A 21,644-nucleotide genomic window follows, 5' to 3' on the forward strand; every position below is an offset into this window, starting at 1 on the left:
ATTTTTAGGAGTGCCTTGAGAGAGTGCATTTTGAGGTTTAGACTTCTAGCATTGAGTAGCATTACCTACAGATTTTGCATGCTTGTACCTGTTACGGTGGTGGTTTTGTCCTTTGAACTTTGCCTAAAAACGGCACTATAGGGGTGGCAAGAGCCTTAGCCAGTAACCTGAATCCCAGGGATGACAGGTGCAGACCATTTCTGGCAAAGCATCATGGTCTGTCGGTCATGTCTTCTCAGGCAGACAGATACTGGATCCCCTTTGAATGACACCAGAAGCTTAGCCAATTGTTAAAGTCAATCATTTTGTCCTTATATTGTGGTATCATTCTGGGCGAAGGCAGGATGCTACTCAGGGCTAGGGTCATATCTGCTTGGGCCACATGATCTGGGAGCTCTTCCATGTCTCTTTTTGTATAGTCCAGGGAGGTACGTCTCAAGTCATTCACTCCAACATGGCGAATGACAGAGTCATATTTGTACTTGTTGTGGAGTGACTTGAGTGCATGCATTATGTGGCGGATCATGGCACCCGACAGGCAGCTGACTGTAATTTTCTCCTTGTTCAACTTGGTGAGTGGGACATCAGTGTGCTGGACTATAGAGTCACCTATGACTAAAGTGTTAGGTACGTTGTCTTGCCTTAGAGGCTGTTGCTGGGTTACACACTGGTGTTGTGAGCTATGTGACACTTTGGTTGTGATTGGTGTTTGTTTGCGTTTCAGCTTCAGAGGTCCTTGTTGCTTGGGCAGGTTACAGTTAAGGGCCTCTGCATATGTGGATTTAGTATTGCTATATGTGGGTGTTAGCGGCATGGGTTTAGAAGGGCTATGTGTTGCTTGAGGTGTAGTGTAGGAGTTAACCTTCTCTTCTCGACTGTCTAGCACAATCTTGGGTGGAGAGAGCTTTGCTTCCATTTTGGCTATGTAAGTGTATCTCCCACAGGTTGTACTGTTGGGTGGTAGGAGGAGAGGGTTGTCTGTGTACATGAGGCAATTTCTGCATTGCCCCAGTATGTCCAGATTCACCAGGTGGACAGGAGAAATCTCCAGAAGCTGACCCTTGGACATGCCTGGTTTGGTGCTTTTTTTTTTTTTTTTTTTTTTTTTTTTTTGTAAAGTACAGGAGCTGTTTTCCCTTACCTTAGCAAGGTACTTTATTTATCTATTTATTTTATTTTATTTTACATTTGTTGACCGGGATAGTCCGACTGGATATATGTCCATTTTCAGCGGAGTCCCGGGGAGAAAAGCTCCGACAGGGTTAACAATAACAGATAGTTACAAAGACATATAGACAATTTACATAGTTTACAATGAAAAAATTTTACAATAGCAAATACAATTGGTTACAGTTCGTTATATTCAAGATAATTAGCAACTAATAGAGTAGGACAAAAAATGGCCTAGTCTTTAGCTAATATTTGTTATACTAGATTGATCTTATAGGTTGAATTGCTCATAGGACTGTTGTGATTTGGAGAGAGTAGAGTTATTTTAGGAGTTAGTCTGGGTTTGTGCAAGGACAAAGCCAGTGTGATTTATGGTGGATTTTTCGCTCTTTTTTGAATTGAACTAGTGAGGGTAAAAACGTGAGGTTATTGGGAAGGGAGTTCCAGACCTTGCCAATGATATTAGCATATAGTGTGTCACCGCCTAGGTTATAGGACTTGCTTGTTTGTACTAAGAGTTTGTTTGATGAGCAAAGTGAACTTAGGTTGGTATAAGGGGTTAGTACATTTTTTAGAGCAGGGGTGTTCTCAGGATGTTTCAGGATTTTAAAGGCTTCTATGAGTTGGTACTCCTGGAGAAGATTTGGGAGTTCTATCCAGTCAAGCTTTTTCAGGTTAATACAATGGTGTGTTCTATAGGGTAAGCCAGTAATGAATCTAGCAATGTGGTTGTAACAAGATGAGAGTCTGTTAAGGTCAGATTTGTTAAGGTTTGTGAGGACAGGGGAGGCATATAGTAGGGTGGATAGGAGGTGTGAGCGGGCAGTAGCTAATCTTGCAGCTGGAGTTAGGAAGGTTTTTATCCTATATAAGGACCCAAGTTTTTTGTTTACTGTTTTAATAGTTTGGTTGATGTGAATATCAAATCGAAGTTTATTGTCAATGTTTACTCCTAATAGTTTAGCATGGGTATCAGGGGAGATAATGGTTCCATTATTGGATTGTATAGTGAATTGTGTGATAGGCGTTTTGTTAGTTGGGTAGAAGAGAAGTAGTTTGGTTTTCTTTGGGTTTAGGATGAGTTGATGGTCAGTGAGCCAATTTTCAACTATGGTAAAGCAGTGTTGGGTAGTTGTTAGAAGGTTATCTAGGATGGGATTGGAACATATGAGAGTTGAGTCATCTGCATATTGGATGCAGGTGGCTTCTGGGATAACTGAATGGAGGTCATTTATGAATATTGAAAAGAGAAGAGGTCCTAATATGGACCCTTGAGGAACACCTATGGTGTTTGGTAGCAGGCAAGAGAGCTTATTCTGCCACATAACTGCCTGTTGTCTGCCCAAGAGGTAGGCTTGAAACCAATTTAGGGCTAGGGTGTCTAGATGTAGGGTTTCCAAAGTTTGGAGGAGTAACTGGTGGTAACTTAGGCTGTTTAGTGCCTACTATTAATTTCTCCTTATTAATAGGAGAGTTGAGTGCTTGTATCAGTTTAAGGCTTCCTAGTGCTTTCCAGCAGGTATTAGAGCAAGTGCTAGTCACAGGGATGCTTAAAGGTAAGATGAAAAAAAATGCACACTGCAGTGTGCACTAGAGAAGTTAGATGTGAAAGTAGGTAACTTAAGTTTTACCTGTTTAAAAAGTTAAGGTTTAGTGGAGAGTTACTATTTTTAAAACAGCAAGATGGATTGAAAGGGGTGGTCACTTTTGTATTCTGGTACTATGGAATACAGTAGGATGGCAAATAATTTAAATAGTTGAAGGGGAGGGACTTCAAAAATGATGATTTTGTGATTACTCACACAAGCCAGTGAAAGCAGAGAGGAAATGAGATATATAGTTAGATTAACATAAGAGGCAGGCAACTAGAAAGATAGTGGCATTTAACAAGACAACTGTAACTGGGTGGGAGGGTAGGGAAAAAATTTCTGCCTGACTCAAAAGAGACAGAGCTGTGGTCTCTTTCGAAGTTTTAATATGCAGTTAAAGCAGAATGCAAGTAAAACACAAGGTAAAGAAAACAAACTACAGTATTCAAAATATAAAAAGGCAATAAAGTAATACAAAATGCAACAAATAAAAGCAAACTAACCTTTCCTTCACAGCAAAGTATAGCAGAGTCTGGATGAGCCTTTCTGTTAAAGCTAACATAGTATACTAAGCTTCCTTCTGTCCATCATATCAGTTAGCTCTCTCCCTATACCAGTCATACTGCCAGCATTCAAAGTTCCGACCCTCACTACCACAGTCCTAACCTTTACTTGCCTTTGGGCATGCCTTCCCCCTCTTCTCCTCCTTCGGCCAACAGTAGCTCAATTTCCACCAGCACCCTGTTGGCCGACAGTACTGGTGGCGGTCATTGTTAACCTAGGCCTCAACTGATCCAGTATGTATATATGTACTGTTGTCCGCACATATCATTTGGCAAAAGATTTACAGCAGATGCCCTTCCTGACGCAACCCACCCACTATTTATCCAGGCTTGGGACTGGCACAAAGAAATGCACTTGCTTGTGTATCCCCAGTGATGCTGGTGAATAATTCTGTGTAGTATAGTTTGTGCATTTTGATAAGTACAGAGTTCAAATCCAGTGTTAGTTAACTAATGTGACTGTCATGTTTAATTATGTCAGTGACAACAACCATTGTGTAAACTTCCACTTAGGAGACATATTTCACCTATCTAGTTATACCCTATAAATTTGTATTACCCCAGGCAATACACAGTTTTGACACACAATGGCTACATCATACTTTCAAAAATGAATTGCATAACAGTTGTAATATGAGTTATACTGTGACACTGGCTGTTGATACTGTGCTGTCTAGAATGCATAAGTAAAGAGAGAGGATGTTTGAATGGAGTTATGGTTGACTAGTTTGCACGTATATTTGATGGTTATGCTGTGTAGAGACAGCTTTTAATGCATGCAACTGTGTAGGATTACTGTACACTGCAACTACCTTTTTAAAAGAACATCAGCATATTAAAGAATGGTGATGTCATCCATACAAATGTGCACTGCCACAATTGTAAAACAACATCTTTTGGATAGGGAGTGCAGTTCAGGCAGTGTTCTGTACCTTGTGAACTTACATAGTATGTTCAAATCCAACCATTATTCCTTATACTCACAAGTGTGTGTTAATATAACTGTAAAGGTACATGTAGGTAACAATGTTGTGACTCAGCTCTCTGCTGAGCTCACATATGACTGAAGGATTCCTATTACAAAAATGTATGTTCACTTTTCACAGAGAAATGCTTTATTGGATAAGGATGATGCCGTAGGATAACAGATGGCTTTCATATGAGAACTACTAAGGCTTTTCCTGTGAAATGGGGACATCAGACATTGTTTTGTATGCTTTAGTAAAGCATGTGTTTAAATCCATGATTATTCACACATTGTGCATTATTGCCATTTGTCCATCACAGTGACAATTGCATTACACATCACATGTGTTTGGGTATACATAGCAACAGGCAATGTTGTGTGAGAAAGAGACATATAGCAAGTGTCTTGTAAAGAAATTAAAGGCACATATACCCTTGCAGCAATAACAATGTGCGACAGCTTCGAAGACCCTATTATCTCCCAGTTGTAGCTACACTTGCACTGTGGCAGGTTAATTCTTCACAATATCATGTAGCATCTATTGTCACATACTCAGGTGATCAAAAGGGTCTATATTAGTTTGCCAAAATGGTATTCTGGTGAACACCTGTTCAGCGACCTGTAATCAGTGAAAATTGCATCAGCAATTCTCTGAGTTTACTAAGGGCAAATAGTTGCCTGAAGTACAACAGACCAACATTTAGTTGACTCAAACCCACCAAAGTGGTGGGCTTCACTCCCCCAACTATATATACCAACTCTAAGATCGCACTACAGTGGAGAAAAGGGCAAAGTTATGTAGCTGTCCATTGTGCTTTGGGCAACTATTTCATTGCCCTTAGTGAATTCAGCAAATCGCTGAAGCAAGTTTCCCTGATTATGGGTCACTGAATAGGTGTTCACTGGAATATCATTTCTGCGACCTAATATAGATCCATTCAAAATTGACATTGACTGACTGTAAGCATTGTGTGTCCTAATGCTGTTATGCAAGAATGGCATTCACAACTGTTATAATGTGTATAATTACAGTGGGAGAAACTTCCTCAATCTCTTTTATTTCATAGAAATTGTTTGGAATGCAATCCTATGATGTAATGAATTCACATAGGTGAAGTCTCACAGCTTTGTTAAGACTTCTACTGTGGTGCATGTGATTCATGCAGATATCATTACTTGGTGGACACAGCTTGCTGTTCAATTCCAGCAAAGGGCAAAATAAACTGAATGCTACATTACACACACAACATGCATGAAGCTATTCTCCTTTTTAACATTGTAGAAAGAAATATAAATCAATTTTGTAATTTCCTGCCAGTGAAGAATTGTTCTGCAAATGTCATGGTGTGAATGCTTGTGTTGCTCATGCATTGAGGAATGACATGTAAAACATCTCTACACAGATAGAGTGTGGATCAGTTATGGAAAAAGATTGTTCTACAAAACTACAGAAACAGCTTCCTTGACCAATAAACCTTGCTATTGTGTTTCTCACTGTTGTGTGAGAATTAACATAGTTTTTATTTATTTATTTATTTATTTATTTATTTTTATGTAACATTTGTTAACTGGGGAAGTCTGACTTGGAACAAAGCCAATTTTCAGTGGCGGCCCGAGGAGAAACGCTCCAGATGTTACCGCCCTTTCATCATTATCACAAAATCATTCTGTACAAATTATTCCCAAATGTCATTTATTACTTCACACATTAATTTCATGTATTTGTGACATGATCCATTGCTATGTCGTGTAGGAGATGCAGTCAATACACAGCTCAGTAGAGTGTGTAGCATGATAGGCAGGGGTTTGAATGTGGTAATATCTGTGTGTCATATAACTGTGTCGGATAGGAGTGGCTTAGGCAAAGGAAGTATTTATGGGACAGTCAGAGGGTAATATTTCTAAGACATCATCCTCCAAGTTAGGGGAGCCATATTCACTATGATAAGGAGGTGCTGTAAGCCCACCAAGTGTGTTTGTCATGAAACACAGATTATGTCTAGTTCTGTGGTGTCAAAGGTTGATTCACAACTTTCTGATATTTCTCATGGCCTGTGTTCAAGTCTAGAAAGATGCAGATGTTGTGTATGTGATTTTTTGTTCAGAGCCATTGCTTAATTCCCATATAAGAATGCATGTCTTCTTCCAAACATTTATTTACTACTCTGATTGTTTTTTTCCCACACTGTGCACCTTTAAAGGACATGAGAACTTACACATGCATCTCTTACTGTATGGCAGTATATTTGATCATCAGGACACTTTATTGTTTGTATCTATTCTTTACATGCTGTTATGGCAGTGTTCACTATAATTTCTTAGTGAATATGTCCAGTATAATCATGTAATAGATGTGCTCCATTTACAAATGGAATCCTTGAACTACTGGAATGCCATAAGATCTGTGTTGTCATTTGTCACTTGTGTATTTTGAGTATTATTATATTACTGTTTAGGAACTACATGAATATAAAACACATGCTTGCCTAATGCATATGTCAAGGTAATATACCCTCTGTTTGTGGCTGACAAGTGACAGCAAATGGTAAAACATGTCCCTTTCTGATGAGCATGACACAGAAGCTGTATGGATAATTCCTTCTTGTTTATACAAGATGAAGTGGAGAATACAGCTGTACTGTCAGTTATCACATGTACCTGTGTATATACATTTATTCAATATCTGCCGTCTATGAGAATGGCACCTAATGTATCTACTGGCCTTGCTGTTATCTCAGCTCGGCATGTTATCTACATTAATATCACATTTACTCCCATTTCTTACAATGTGACATTGTGTCCCTCTCACATCTGTGGTTAGAATGTCCATTACAATTATTATTACATTAAGATTTACATCTTTCTGTTTAAAGTTGACTGCATTAACTGAGTACATTTTCTCCATTTATCCTCCCCTCGTACTTATGTATGAACTATTAACATTGTTTTCTGTGTACGTTCTCCTCATTGAACATCTCCCTGTATCTCACTAGCTTTAATCAACTTGCCCTTACCTTATATGTCTGTCAGCACATTGAGCCATAGCATGCGTCTATAATAGATGTTCTTACAGGCAAGCAGTTTTGTTTATATTGTGTGCTCAGGCTACCTTGAACAGTTTTGTGGCTGCCAGTACTGGTGCCGGTAATGAAATTGGGATTGGAAATGTCTAAGCATGCTGAGCAGCATGCATATTTAATGAGTTTGGCTATCCATCGAGCTAATGTGCTGTGATCATGTAGGCACAAAGCTTACATGATTGTTAATGAACTGATGGAGAATCTCCACCATTTGTATATATGCCTATTACTCCAAGTGCTCTAAACATAAAATAATGCACATTGCCTTCACTCTGAATATGATTAGTACTTGCATTCATCACTGCTGGTTGACTAATCTCAGAGCAGTGAGCAGCTCTGCTGTAAGTCTTCTGTTTGATTTTCTAAGGTAGTATGCATTGCATGTCACAGAACTATCAAGTTAGCATATCATTTGAATATCATACAGTTCTCATTAAATACCATATTATTTCATTTAAAATGCAAATATACCATTTATAGTAGGGATGAGATCTGCACTTCCTGTTAATATACTTGTTTGTTATTAGTCATAACCTTAAAGCAACATTTTTGCTTTAAATTATCTACTCTCTTAACAAGCAGTTCATCAGAACTGTTCAAAACAGCTAAGAACATGTCTACAATATGCTTAATTTCTACATAATAGCTAGTATATGAACTCAAGAAATATATTTTTTACCTTGATCAACCACAGGATGGCTCTTCAACAGATGATTTAAACTGGATAATGGTCACTGTTTGGGTGACACCCTGACCCCATGTGCAAAAATGGGAAAAGGGTTGTAGATAGATGGATGGATCTTGAGACATACTAGATACTGAAAGCCTTACAGTGTGCCACTATCCATTAGAGACATAAGTGCTAGAACTGGGATGTAGTCCCACTAGTCCAGGTTTCTTTTATACAGATTTAGGGAAGATCTCTGCTTCTGATGGATGGAAAACCTGCTGCAGAGAAGGGGAATTCTCAGAGACACATACCTGTCCTCTAGTGTGTCCTATTTATGTGGCAAACAAAGTTTAAATCACTAGATCATGCAAATCGGATGCTATTCATTTAGCAGATATAAAAAAGGTCTATAAGAGTGGAATCTAACTTTACCCCCCCTCACCCCATAAAGAGCCCATATCTATACAGGAAGAATGCAGAGTCCCTGTAATCACAACTATGCAGATAAAAGCTGCACTCTCTAAAGCCAAAAACACAGCATCCATGGGACTGGACAGCATCCCAGGCTGACGAGCCTGGTCTGCAAGGCCATGGAACGTATCATCATGGAACTCATAAACAAAGACATTGGTAACCTCCAAACTCTGGATCCCACCCAGTTCGAGTTTGTGAAAGGCAGATCATGCCTCCTGAACCTGATCGACTTATTTGAGGCAGTCACCAAAGCCGTAGATGAGGGTAATGTGGTTCACACAGCCTAACTTGACCTCACCAAGGCTTTCAACACCATCCCCCATTCTGGAATTATAGCTAAACTCACTAAACTAGGTATAAATCCCTACATCACAGGATGGGTTGCCAACTGGCTCACTGACAGAACCCACACTGTAAAAGTTACAGACTCCAAATCTGATCTCAAAGCAGTGACAAGTGGAGTACCACAGATCTACTTTTCTGAAGTACAGGCTAACACAGAAGGCCTCTAGCTAATGAAGTTTGCAGATGACTGCAAACTAGGAACCATAGTCAAGTCCCCAAATGATATGGACATCCTACACAAGGGCCTCGCTGAGACAGATGCCTTTTGCCATAGCCATGGCCTCAAGCTCAATGCAAAAGTGCAGTGTCATCCCCTTTGGTAAAAACTCTGTACCCATGAACTACTACAAAGGCAGCAATCTACTTAACACCGAATGTGTGATAAGAGACCTTGGAACCCAGGTAGACAGTAGTCTCTCCTTTGATAGTCACATTGCCACAGTAGTCAGGAAGTCCTTCTACATGACACACCTCATCATAAAAGGGTTCTCATCCAGGAAAAAAGAGATCATTGTTCCCCTCTACTCTACACTCATTAGACCCATTATAGAGTAGAATGCCCCTTTTGGAATGTACCTCAAAAGACATCTGCAGCAGCTGGAAAGGCCACAGAGGTACCTCACAAAGAGGATAACTAGCCTCAAACAAATGCCCTACACTGACCGCCTCAAAAAACTCCAGCTTTACTCCGTAGCATATCACCTACTCCAAGGTGATATCTGCCTAACATATAAAGCTATGTCAAACCCAGAGCTGTTGGACATGCTACACCTAAAGAAATCCCAATCCCTCTGAGCTACATGCTCTAGGGACCTAAACCTTGTCACCACAATAAACAGGACATGCTGGAGGGATAGATTCCTGTCCGAGAGACTTCCCATACTCTGGAACAGGCTACCTATCTATGTCAAGCAAAGTCCTTCATTAGCACTCTTCAAGAAAAATCTTGATGAGTGGATGGGAAATAGAAAATACACCCCAGGGATCACTTCTGTGTCTCTGCACATCAGTGGCACAGGAAAATAGCTGTCTTGGGTGGCGTAAGCCAGGGAACCTTGTTGGCTAGGCTTATGTAGGCCCTTGGGCCGATAGCCTAGTACCTACCTATGAACCTATGTACAGTTTTGCCCTCATCCATTGCCTTGATGACCTTCTTAAAGAAGTCCACCAAGCAGAGTAAGCATGATCTGTCCTTGGTGAAATTAAACTGAGTTGGATCCAGTGTTTAAAAGTTTTCTATGTCCTTTTTAATTATTTCCATGATATTTTTTCCATGGCTTTGCATATGACACTATTCAGACTTAAAAGTCTCTAGTTCCCAGCACCCATTGATGGTCTGTGCATGTGTAGAGGGATGATCATTGCAGTTCCCATTCAAATGGTACAAAGCCTATCTGGAGGCTACAGTTAAATAGTGACTCCAGTGGTCATAATAGGTCATGTTTCAGTCTATTAAGGAAGCATGCTGTAATCTTATCCTGGCCCATCTATGCAGCATTTTTGTTCTTAGAGAGTACATCTAGGACCTGCTTCCTAGAGATAGTTGGGTGGGGGGGGGGGGGGCAATGGTATTTCCTAGGAGAGAAATCAGTGGTGGAGGTGGGGTAAAATTGGAGATAAATTTGTCGACCACTGGATTTACTAAATTTTCCAGTTACATGTAGGTGGCTGCATTTACAGTCAGTTCTGCACACTTCTGTGTGCTTCCTTTGACCTTTCAGTTTTCCTTTGGCTACCTCAAATATGACTGCAGAAGACTTAATTTACCCTTTTAGTTGTTTGTTTACATTGAAGATAGTGTTTTTATCATGCTAGACATACACCACTTCCTAATCTTAGCTATGACTTTTTCTTTATAGTTTCATAGAACCATAGATATGTACTAGGTTAACAACCAAAAGGGGATTCTAAAGCTTAGCCATGCATCTCAAATCTCTGACAAGTTCTGATACCCTAGATAAGTGTAATCAGGAGCTTGGGAGATGAACCATTTACAAGCTACCTGTGTCCATTAGAGACATATGCACAAAACTAGGAATTAATTTCCTGTTCCCCAACCAAGTTACACTTTAATTGGGATAGAAAGGATCTCTGCTTCACATGGATAGGGAGTCTATTCCAGAGAAGTGGTAGTCTCTGGGATGCACACCTGTCTCACCAGCAGGTGCAATGTATATCACAGTCATGGTTTAATAAAATAGGTAATTCTGGTGCTGTTTGTTTTTGAGGATATGCAGGGAGTCCATCAGAGTGGGATCTGATAATGCCTTGTGTAGATCATTGAGCATGTATATACCTCTTAGAAGCTATCCAAGGGCTTGCACAAGTGTACAAATACTGAGCACATGCAAGTCAGACGGCCATTTTGTAGCTAACTGTTGAGATGTGAACATGTATGTATTTAAGCTCTGCCAGTTAGTTTGTTCATATTTAGAGATGCTGCTATCCATCCTGATGTGTTTCTGTATATTAAAGCATCTAAACGAAAACCCAGGCCTTCTCATTATTTGTATGTAAGAAACAAATGAGTGACATGGTGTCAGAATCAGGATTTCTAAAAGGACATGGGCCAGAATGTGAGCCAGAAGCAAAATCGAGAAGCACAGCCAATATACAGCAGTGAATCATTTCCATTGTGTATAAACCTCACAGATCAGATCAGAAACGAATTTCAGGTATTAAAACTTGCTCAGCACTATTTCTTTCATATAATATGAAAAGGAGCAAACAGAATGCTCTAAACGATACATAAACTGATATGTACAATATTGATAAAAGTATTTGAATTACTACAGAAAATATTTGAAATAAAGTCTGAATTGCACAAAATTAATAAAATAAAGGAAACTGTATTTTCGCAAAGCATATGTATTTTTCATATTAAACAAAGATATCCAACTTTTCAGAAGTGTATAAAGTGTTTCCATGTTTGTGCAGTGTTACAGTAAAGCTATTTTGCAGAGTACAGCTATTACAGAACATATTTCACAAAATAAGGTATTTCAAAGAGTTTATTGTGCATTTAAATGTTGTTACAAGCTCAGAGAACTGTTTGTTTGTACATGATTACAAGGGTCATATTTTTAATGTGTTTGTGTATATTTTGTGGGCATAGCAGACAGATTTCAAAAACCCAATGTGTTTGTGCTTCACCATAATATTGCTGATAACTGGAGAGTGTTTGAGCAAGAGTATGACATTTTCATACAGGATGCATTTCCTGATAAAGATGTCTATACAAAGGCATTTATTCTGCTTAATTTAGCTGGGTCAGAAGCCATAGAAAAGGAGCACTCATTTGTGTATGTACCTGCTATTTATACTGGAGAAGGGGAAAACATCACATTGTTGTACAGGCTGAGTCAAGGGAGGACCCTGAGTGCTTAAAATGTAAATTTAGAGAAATGTGTAATGCCCAGACAAATGTTACAATGAAAAGGCAGTTATTTTATACAAGGGATCAAAAGCCAGGAGAAACTTTTGCAGCATTATATAACTGACCTGAGAAATAAGGCTAAAACGTGCAGATTTGGTGACTTAAGGGATGAGTTGATATAGGACAGACTCATATGTGGTATAAAAGATGATACTGTGAGAAAGATTTGCTTTGTGACAGTTAATTAACTTTGAATAAGGCCATTGAGATTTGTCAGATATATGAGCTTACAGAAAAGTACACAAATATGCTTACAAATGAGAGTGGCTCTAGAAGGCACAATAGTATGCAGCACATGGTTAAAAGAAACAGACCCAAGTACATGGCAGCTATGGGGTTTACCAGCGACAGCTGCAAGTCTCCCAGAGCTTTCTAGCATATTTCAGAAGCCGCATAATCTCAGTGAAGCATAACAGTCAGTCAGCAAACTTTAAACATGGGCCCCACCCATGTTTCATTGCCAACTGTCATAACTGTGGAGGAAATCATGAATCTAAAAGGGAGGAATGGTTAGCTTCTGGTCAACAATGCCACAAATGTAATAAATGGAATAATTAAAAAAAAAATTAAATCAAAAGAATATGGGCGCTGTTTTATCAAAAGGGAACACTTTAAGATACAAGTTCATCATGTAGACAATGGCAACTCTATTCCTTATGTCAATGGTATGTCAGTGCTCCATGAAACAATCAATGCAGTTGATTTAAGGGCAAAGAATGAAGTATTTTGTTCTGTTCAGATAAATGGCAAACCCGTAGACCTCAAAGCTGATACAGGCTCTAAATGCAATGCTATATCTGCAGAAACATTTGCTAGAGTGTATAAAGGTCAAAAGCATGATTTGGCAAGGTTTGCATAACTTGTTGCTTACGGAGGTGAAGAAATTCAAACTGAAGGCTCAGTAGTGATTTCATGTTACTCAGCTGGAAGAAGCTATGACTTATTATTTTATGTGGTCAAGAGGCAAGTTCAGTCATTATTAGGGTTCAAAGACTCTTTGAAAATGGGGCTACTTTCAGTTAATAAGGAAATTCACCATGTTAGCTTACAAGACCACTATTCCAATTTTGCCCAAAACATTTTTTCTACCTATGCAGATCCAAGACAAACTAGGCAAGCTTCCAGTTGTGTACTCCATGAAGTTAGACCCAGAGGTTGGTCCAGTTGTCAGGCCAGCACATAAAGTTCCAATTGCAATGCAGGACACAGTCAAAGCCGAACCGGATAAAATGGTGTGACAAGGTGTGATGTGTCCAGTTGAAAGTCCAACTGAATTGGTATCTTCATAGTAGTAGCTTATAAGAAAATCTCAGATGACATCAGAATATGTATTGATCCATGAGATTTGAATAAAGTGGTAAAAAGACCTCATCACCCAATGCGTACACTCGAACAAGTCACAGCCTTGATGCCAAATGCCAGATTTTTTTCTGTCTTAGATGCAAAGAGTTCATCTTGGCAAATTCAGCTTGACAGAAAATCCTTACTGCTCACTAATTTCAGTACTCCGCTTGGCAGGTACAGATTTTTGAGAATGCCATTTGGGATAAATTCTGCAAGTGAAGTCTTTCAACGTGCAGTGCAGCAACTTTTTTCTGGATATCTTGTGCTATTATAGTAGACAACATACTGGTAGGAGGATGTGATTAAAACGAGTATGACAGAAACCTCAGAAAAGTTCTAGAAAGGGCACAACAAATGAATCTTAAGCTCAATCCACTCAAATGCAAATTCAGACTGCATGAATTTGCTTATGTTGGTAACTTATTTATGAATACAGGCCTATGACCAGACCCTTCAAAGCAAGCAGCCATTCTTGAGATGCCAGCTCCAAACAGTATACAAGCCCTGCAATGTTTTTTTGGCATGATCAACTACCTAGGCAAGTTCATTCCAGACTTGAGCCAACTTTCAGCATCACTAAGAGAGCTGACACATAAAGATGTGTCCTGGTCTTGGTTGGAGCAACACCAAAGAGCATTTGATGTCCTGAAACAGAGAATTGCAAGTCTACCAATGTTCAGATACTATGATGATCATAAACCAGTTACACTTTCCTGTGATGCTTCGAAATTTGGTCTTGGTGCAGTTATTCTACAAGAAGATAAACCTGTTGCCTATGCATCGATAACTCTTATACCCAAACTTAACAGCAGTACACCCAGATTGAGAAAGTGCTTTTGGCAATTGTGTTTGCATGTTGGAAGTTCCATGATTATGTTTACGGCAGACCTACCCAGATTGAAACAGATCATCAACCATTAATCACAATCCTGAGAAAGCCAATGTATTCAGCTCCAGCCCAACTTCAACATATGATGCTGAGATTACAAAAGCACAATTTCAATGTTGTCTACAAGAAAGGCAAACTTCTTTATCTTGCTGATACATTATCCAGATCACCCAGACATACCACTGAAGAGAATGAAAATCAAAGTTCTCATTTGATTGATGATTCTGAAGTTATGTCTTCTTTTCTTGGACCACTATATCCAGTTTTCTAGCATCAGTCTTTTGGACTGTTGGTATTGGGTGATCCCCTGTGATATAAAAGTGACCAGTTTCTATAATTCTTTGTGGCTCATGTTTCCAGTGTTTTTCAGCCACTTCAATACCATAATGTTTGCACAATCTCCAGTGTAACAGTCTTGCCACATTATTATGCCTTTCAGTATACAGTCCCTCTGCCAGTAGTATGTCGGAACCAGCAACAAGGTGTGTGACTGTTCCCAATTCGTTTTTACAAAACCTACATATGTCTGTTTCTCCTACATGTTCAATGGACTTTGTAAACCATTGTGTACATAGCCCACAATCTTGGGCTGCCAATATTAACCTTTCATTTCTTGATGTGAATTCACCTCTCCTTAACCATTCCTGCATTCATTCTTTATCAACACAAGGCTCTTCCAGAAGTTTTCTATACTTGCAACTATATTTATGTTTTTACACATTTCTTGTCTTCTCATCTGGTCCTTCACCTTATATTCTTTCCTGTATTTTTTAGCACATTAAGTTGATGCCTGATTTTTATCTACTTCTGGTTTGATTTCCATTCCTGCTTGATGTCAATATGCTTCTGCTAAATTAAGCAGAGATGTCGTCTTAGATTTATTCTCCACATATTTCAAAACTTTCACTGCATTTGGATCTTGTGAGATCAGTAGATATGTGTGGAGTCCCATGATTACAGATCTATACATGTAATCAAATTCAAGGAGGCCCATCCCTCCTTCGGAATGGGGAATATATAATCTTGGTATACACTGATTTTTATAAATCATTTGGTAAGCATGAAACGTCCTTCTTGTTTTAATATCCAATCTATCCAACACTTTTTGCGGCCAGTCAGTCACTCAAAAACTATAAGTTAGGACAGGAAGAGCAAATTGATTTATGGCTTGGATCTTGTTCCTAGATGTCAATGTTGTTTTCAGGATTAATTTAAGTCTTCTAAAAAACTCCTTACTGAGTTTTATTCTCATTTGTTCATGTTTTATTGCTGATCCTTCATCAATTCCCAAATATTTATACACTCCCTATTGCTCAAGTTATTTTATCTCACATTCTTGTCCCAAATTGATGTTTCCTTCTGCTGTAGTTTTCCTTTTTTAAAGGTTGCTTTTGCACATTTATCAAGACCAAATGACATTCCAACATCATCTGAAAAAGTTTTGACAACCTGCAGCTGTGCTTTCAGCTTCTCATCTGATGAGCTATACATTTTTAAATCATCAACAAAGAGAACATGAGAAGCCATTAGACTTTGTTGTTTTTTAGGACCCAAATTGTAGCCATGGCCTAAGCTGTTAAGTAAACAAGTTAATGGATTAATGGCAAGGCAGAATAGCAACGGTGACAAAGAGTCACCCTGGAATATCCCCCTTTGAATTTTTATCCCTGGGATGATAATCTGCCCTTTATCTTGGCTTAATTGCAAAGTGGTCTGCCACTGTTTCATGGTTACTGTAATGTTGTCAGTCACTGTCGGGTGTGTCTTATACATTTTTAAGCACTCTTTTATCAATGAATGTGGGATACTACCAAATGCTTTTTTTAGTCAGCCCATGCCATACTTAGATTGTTCCCACTCTTACAGTTCTCCCTATAACTTTGTTTAACAACAAATGATCCTTTGTTCCATATGACTTTCTTTTATTGCCCTTTTGTTCTACTGCCATAATTGAGTTTGTTTCTAAATGACTATAAACTCTGTTGGTGTTAATTCCTGCGTATAGTTTATATGTCATTGGAAGACAAGTTTAGTGTATAAATTTTAGGGTAGCTTGCAGGTTCACTCTTAAGTAACAGCATTGTTTTTCCTGTTGTTAGCCAGTGCAGTGTGTGTTTGGGGTGCGCATATAAATAGTTCTTACTCATGGCTAAATCCTTGTGCAAAGAAGTTTCCCAGTTAGAGGCCTTTCTCAACTTTGTTACAATCTCTCTGGCTGTTATTTCATCACATTTCATATCCCGTACCTTTAAACTTCTTATTCTTTCTTTTACTTCTTCTATCCATTTAGCATCTTTGTTATGTTCCACAGGATCTTCATAGATAGTTCTCAAAAATGTATCTACTTCCTCTTTTTTTGGCCGTCTTTCAATTCCTTTTATCATGTGTCATCTGTTGTTCTGTCATATGGGAACTCACTGGCCTATCACTCCTCAACATTGACTGCATCAGAGTTTCTACAGTTTCCTGTTCCTTCCCTTGCTGTCTAGCTTCAAATGAACGTTTATACTGGTTTCCTGTGGAAGGCTCCAAAATATCTTGATATGGCACCTGACCAATTGCTTCCTGTTCCACCGGTTTCCCTTAATTTGGATATCCATTGCTCTATCCTGTTGTGGTGCTTTCTGTATTCGATTTACTATACTGAATCCTTCCCTTTGCAGCTGTTCCATAACCTCAATTTCTATTTCTTTGACTTCTCCATTGCTAATCTCTTTTTCTACTTTCCCTCTTAAGTCTTTTTATTTATGTATTGCAGAGTTTTCCATATCCAGATTCCTTTCCCTATATTTTTCTTCAAATATCTTTTGTGCTGCTCTTTTTGCATTGGTTAGTTTTGCTTTCTCCTTTGCATAAATATTACACCATATTAAATCTCTTTTTCTATCCCCAGTCCATATTTCTTCTTCACATGTCTCCTGATCTTCTTGCTTTTCCTTATTCTGGGGACTCACTCCATCATGCTGTAATGTAGTCTGTTTTAGACCTTCTGCATTAAATCCTTCACTTTGCAGGCACTCCATAACTTCACCTTCTATTTCTTGAACTTCTGCTTTACTAATCATTTTTTCTACATTACATCTTTGTGCTATTATTGTAAATTTTCCATATCTGGATGCCTTTGCCTGTATTTCTCTTCGAATATCTTTGAGACTGCTTTCTCTATATTAGTTAACTTGGCTTTCTCATTTGAATAAATATTGCACCATATCAAATCTCTCTTTCTTTCCCATGTCCATAGTTCTTTTTTATATTTTTTAAGTATCTCTGTTTTGTTGTTTATATTTTCTCACTTCCTCAGATGCATCTTTTTCCAGGCAGATCAAAATTGCTTGTTCTTTATACTGTTTTTTTAAAAATCCGTTGTATCAGTGAACACAAATTTTTATTTGAAGCTTCTGACAGTTTTTCCTGCGGAAGTATTTTTCTTTCCTCTAATTTCTCTCTTAATCATTTTGTATATCTTGTCTCTGGAAATTTTGGGCTTTTTACATAATAGTAACTGTACATAATTTCTATATTATTCCCAATAGTCCACTGTATTGTCTTTATGGCTCTTCCCTGGCCAATAAATTTTTGTCATTTTTCTGGACTGCTACTTCCTTCTACAATGGGGGGGGGGGCATCCTCCCCCTGAGCCTAGCTTGGCCCCATTGTAAGAATGTTTTCATATTTTGAGGATTCTACACTTTCATGTTTTCCAGTCCTGGCACCAGTGCACCTACATGGATTGGGCACTTTTTATAATGGGTCTTGTGCACCAAGCTATCTTTTTTGTTTTTTGATTTACTTCTATCCATAATATATGCTATATAAATACAGTCTGTATATCAGTTTCGCCTTGGTGAGATTTTGTGAAAAACAGGGTCTACCTCGCGAAGGTACTCACCAAGACTTGAGGATGAATTCAATGTCAGCACTACTACTCTCCTTTGCTTGCTGACTTTTAATCTCTCCATCAGGACTCCATTCATCTCTCCATCAGGATATTACTGTCTATATGTGCTCTCAAGTGGTTGACTACTGGGTCAGCTCATATGGGTGCATTGTCAACATGATAGTTACCAGGGGTAGGTGATTTCCCAAAGGATATTATTATGCAGTTTTTTCCATTAGTTTTAGTCCATGGCTCTGACACCAGTTATTGTCTGTGTCAGCCCTTCCTGGAGAACATTTATGTCAGTGGGGGATTCTATGACAGCTCCTAATTTGCAATCATCTGTAAATTTAGTCAGTCAGAGGCCATTCATTTTAGTCTTGACTACCAATAAGTAAATGTAAAAAAGGAATGGTTCCAGGACTGATCCCTGAGGGACTACACTTGTGACTGGCCTCCTTGAGTCAGTGATGTGGTACACATTAACATATTCTTTTCTAATAAATCATATACAGTAAATAATAAACTAATATTATTTGCATATGGCATACATCACTGCAATTACTGCCACTGTCCAGGAATGGGTGAACCCAAGGAAAAGGCATATCTAGTTCCCCAACAGGTGAACAGAAAAGTGACAAAGGAGGTTCATTGCAAATAAGTACTAGGATCTACATTTTGAATGCAAAATCTCAAAGGACACACGTAAGTCTCAAATATTAAATTAGGAGACAGACAGGTGATGATAAACATACAAGAGTTGTCATCATATCACACTTCGCTCACCAAGCTGAAGTACAGATGACAATTTATTTTATTTTATTTATTTTACATTTGTTTACTGGGATAGTCCAACTGGATACATGTTCATTTTCGGCAGAGGCCCGGGGAGAAAAGCTCCAATAGACAATATTACATAAATTACACAACAAGTTAGATAACATTATAAAATATAAGACAAGGTGTTTTGTGCAATGGTTTAGTAATGTTCCCAAATAGGGACTCACAATTCTCATGGTCTGACACAATTAAAAGCAAAAAGACATCAGATTGGAAACAGAGCTTGGTTAAGTAATTAAATGTTACAAAATGTACAGATATGCTTTCAGTTTATAACTTAACCAGGGTTGGTACATTTGCAAAGCCAGTTCACTTTGAAATACTGTTTGAGGCTTTTTTTGAAGAGACTTATGGGGGATTGAAGGGTTATATAGTTTGGCAACGAATTCCAGGTTTTGGCAACAAAGTTGGCAAACAGGGATTCGCCAGCAGAGTTATTAGCTTTGTGGGTTTGGACCGGTAGTTTGTTGGCTGATCGTAGGGATCTTTCAAGTTGCTAAATAGCTTAATAATATTTATAAGTGAGGGGGTATCTTCAGGGTGGTATATAATTTTGTGCACTATTAAGAGTTGATTGAATTGAATTAAGCTGGGCAGTTCTAGCCACTCTAGTTGCTTCAGGTTCTGGCAGTGATGGGTTGTATAGGTGGAGCCAGTGGCGAATCTGGCAATATCATTGTAGCTATGGTAGAGCTTACTAAGTTCAGATTTGTTGAGGTTTGAGAGTACAGGAGAGGCGTACATAAGAGTAGAGAATAGGTGTGACTGGGCGATTGGAGTTCTAGCCAGTGGGGTTAAAAATGTCTTATTTCTATACAGCGGTCGATCCAAGATTCTCATTGACGGTCTGTATGGTTTTGTTGACCTGTAGGTCAAATTTAAGATTATTATCTATGATAACCCATAGAAGCTTGGTATGGGTATCTGGGGAGATAGTGGTACCATTGTTAGACATGACAGAGAAGGAGAGTGTGGCCGATCTACTAGTGAGGGTGAAGAGTAGAAGCTTAGTTTTATTGGGGTTCAGCAGTAGGCATTGGTTGGCAAGCCAGTTTTCAATAATGTTAAACATATTTTGGGTTAAGATTTGAGTTTGGATGGCGAGGTGGTTGCACAGATCAGAGAGTGGAATCATCTGCATATTGAATGTAGGTAGCTTTAGGGATAGCAGTATGAAGGTTATTGATGAAAATAGAGAAGAGTAGTGGACCTAGTATGGAGCCTTGAGGGACACCAAGTGTGAGAGGTTGCTGGCTGGACAGTTTGCCCTGCCAAAATACCGCCTGCTGTCTACCATTCAGGTAGGACTGGAGCCACTGGATTGTGTGCTTATTGAAGGAAATTGACTTTAGAGAAAGAATGAGAAGTTCATGGCTGACCATGTCAAAGGCTTTTGATAGTTCAAGAAAGAGGGCAGAGGATAACCTATTGTCACTCCTGTTATGGTTTATGGCATTAGTAAAGGAAAGTAGGGCTGAGGTGGTGCTGTGGTATGGCCTGAAACCATGCTAGGAGTTGGATAGTAAGTTATTCTGTGTAAGGTATTGCATCAGTTGCTTGTGTACACATTTCTCCATTATTCTGGCTAGTGAGGAAAGAATGGCAATGGGTCTATAGTTGGATAGTTCTGTAGAACTTCCACCTTAATAGAGTGGGATGACATGGGATATTTTCTAGAGGGAGGGGATAGTGCTTTGGGATAAGGTTCTGTTGATCAGGATAGATATGGGATATGCAATGGCATCTGCAGCTATTTGTAGGTACTCTGCAGGGAGGAGGTCAGCAGAGATGGTGGCAGGTTTTAGGTTTCTTGTAAGTGTTTTGATAAAACTAGTGGATATGGGTTGTAAGCTAAATTGGGGGTGATTAGTGGGTAGATTAGAGGTGGGGTTTAAGTTTGTGGGGGTTAGTTGATTTGCTAGCGATTGGATTGTTTCAGTGAAAAAGTTATTATAAGCGCCGGCTATGATCTCTGGGGAACTATGGGTGTGGTTAGCTGGGGTTGGGGTGGTAGAATAACCTGGATGAAGAAGTTGATTTAAGCCTGACCAGAACTTTTGAGGGTTGTTTGGTGTTTTTGTAGGAGATTTTGGTAGAAGCTTTTTTTATCTAGTAAAATAGATTTTTTTTGTATCATTCCTGAGATGACGATATTTTAAATGATCAAGTAGGGCTTTAGCTGATCTCCAACTGGCCCAGGCTCTGTTTCTAGTTTTGATTTTTGATTTGGTATCTTTTGTGAGCCATGGTGCTGTGTTTGATATAGATTTTATTGTACGTGCCAGATCATGGGAATCAAGAACGCTTAGGAATTTAGTGTTAAAGTGAGCTATGGCCTCTTCTAATGGTAGATTTTTTTTTTAGTTTTGACAAGTCAACTGCTTTTAGTTCATTTAGGAA

This window comes from Protopterus annectens, chromosome 1.part1 (genome assembly GCF_019279795.1).
Source record: "Protopterus annectens isolate FY-2018-M chromosome 1.part1, PAN1.0, whole genome shotgun sequence".
Lineage (NCBI taxonomy): Eukaryota > Metazoa > Chordata > Ceratodontiformes > Protopteridae > Protopterus > Protopterus annectens.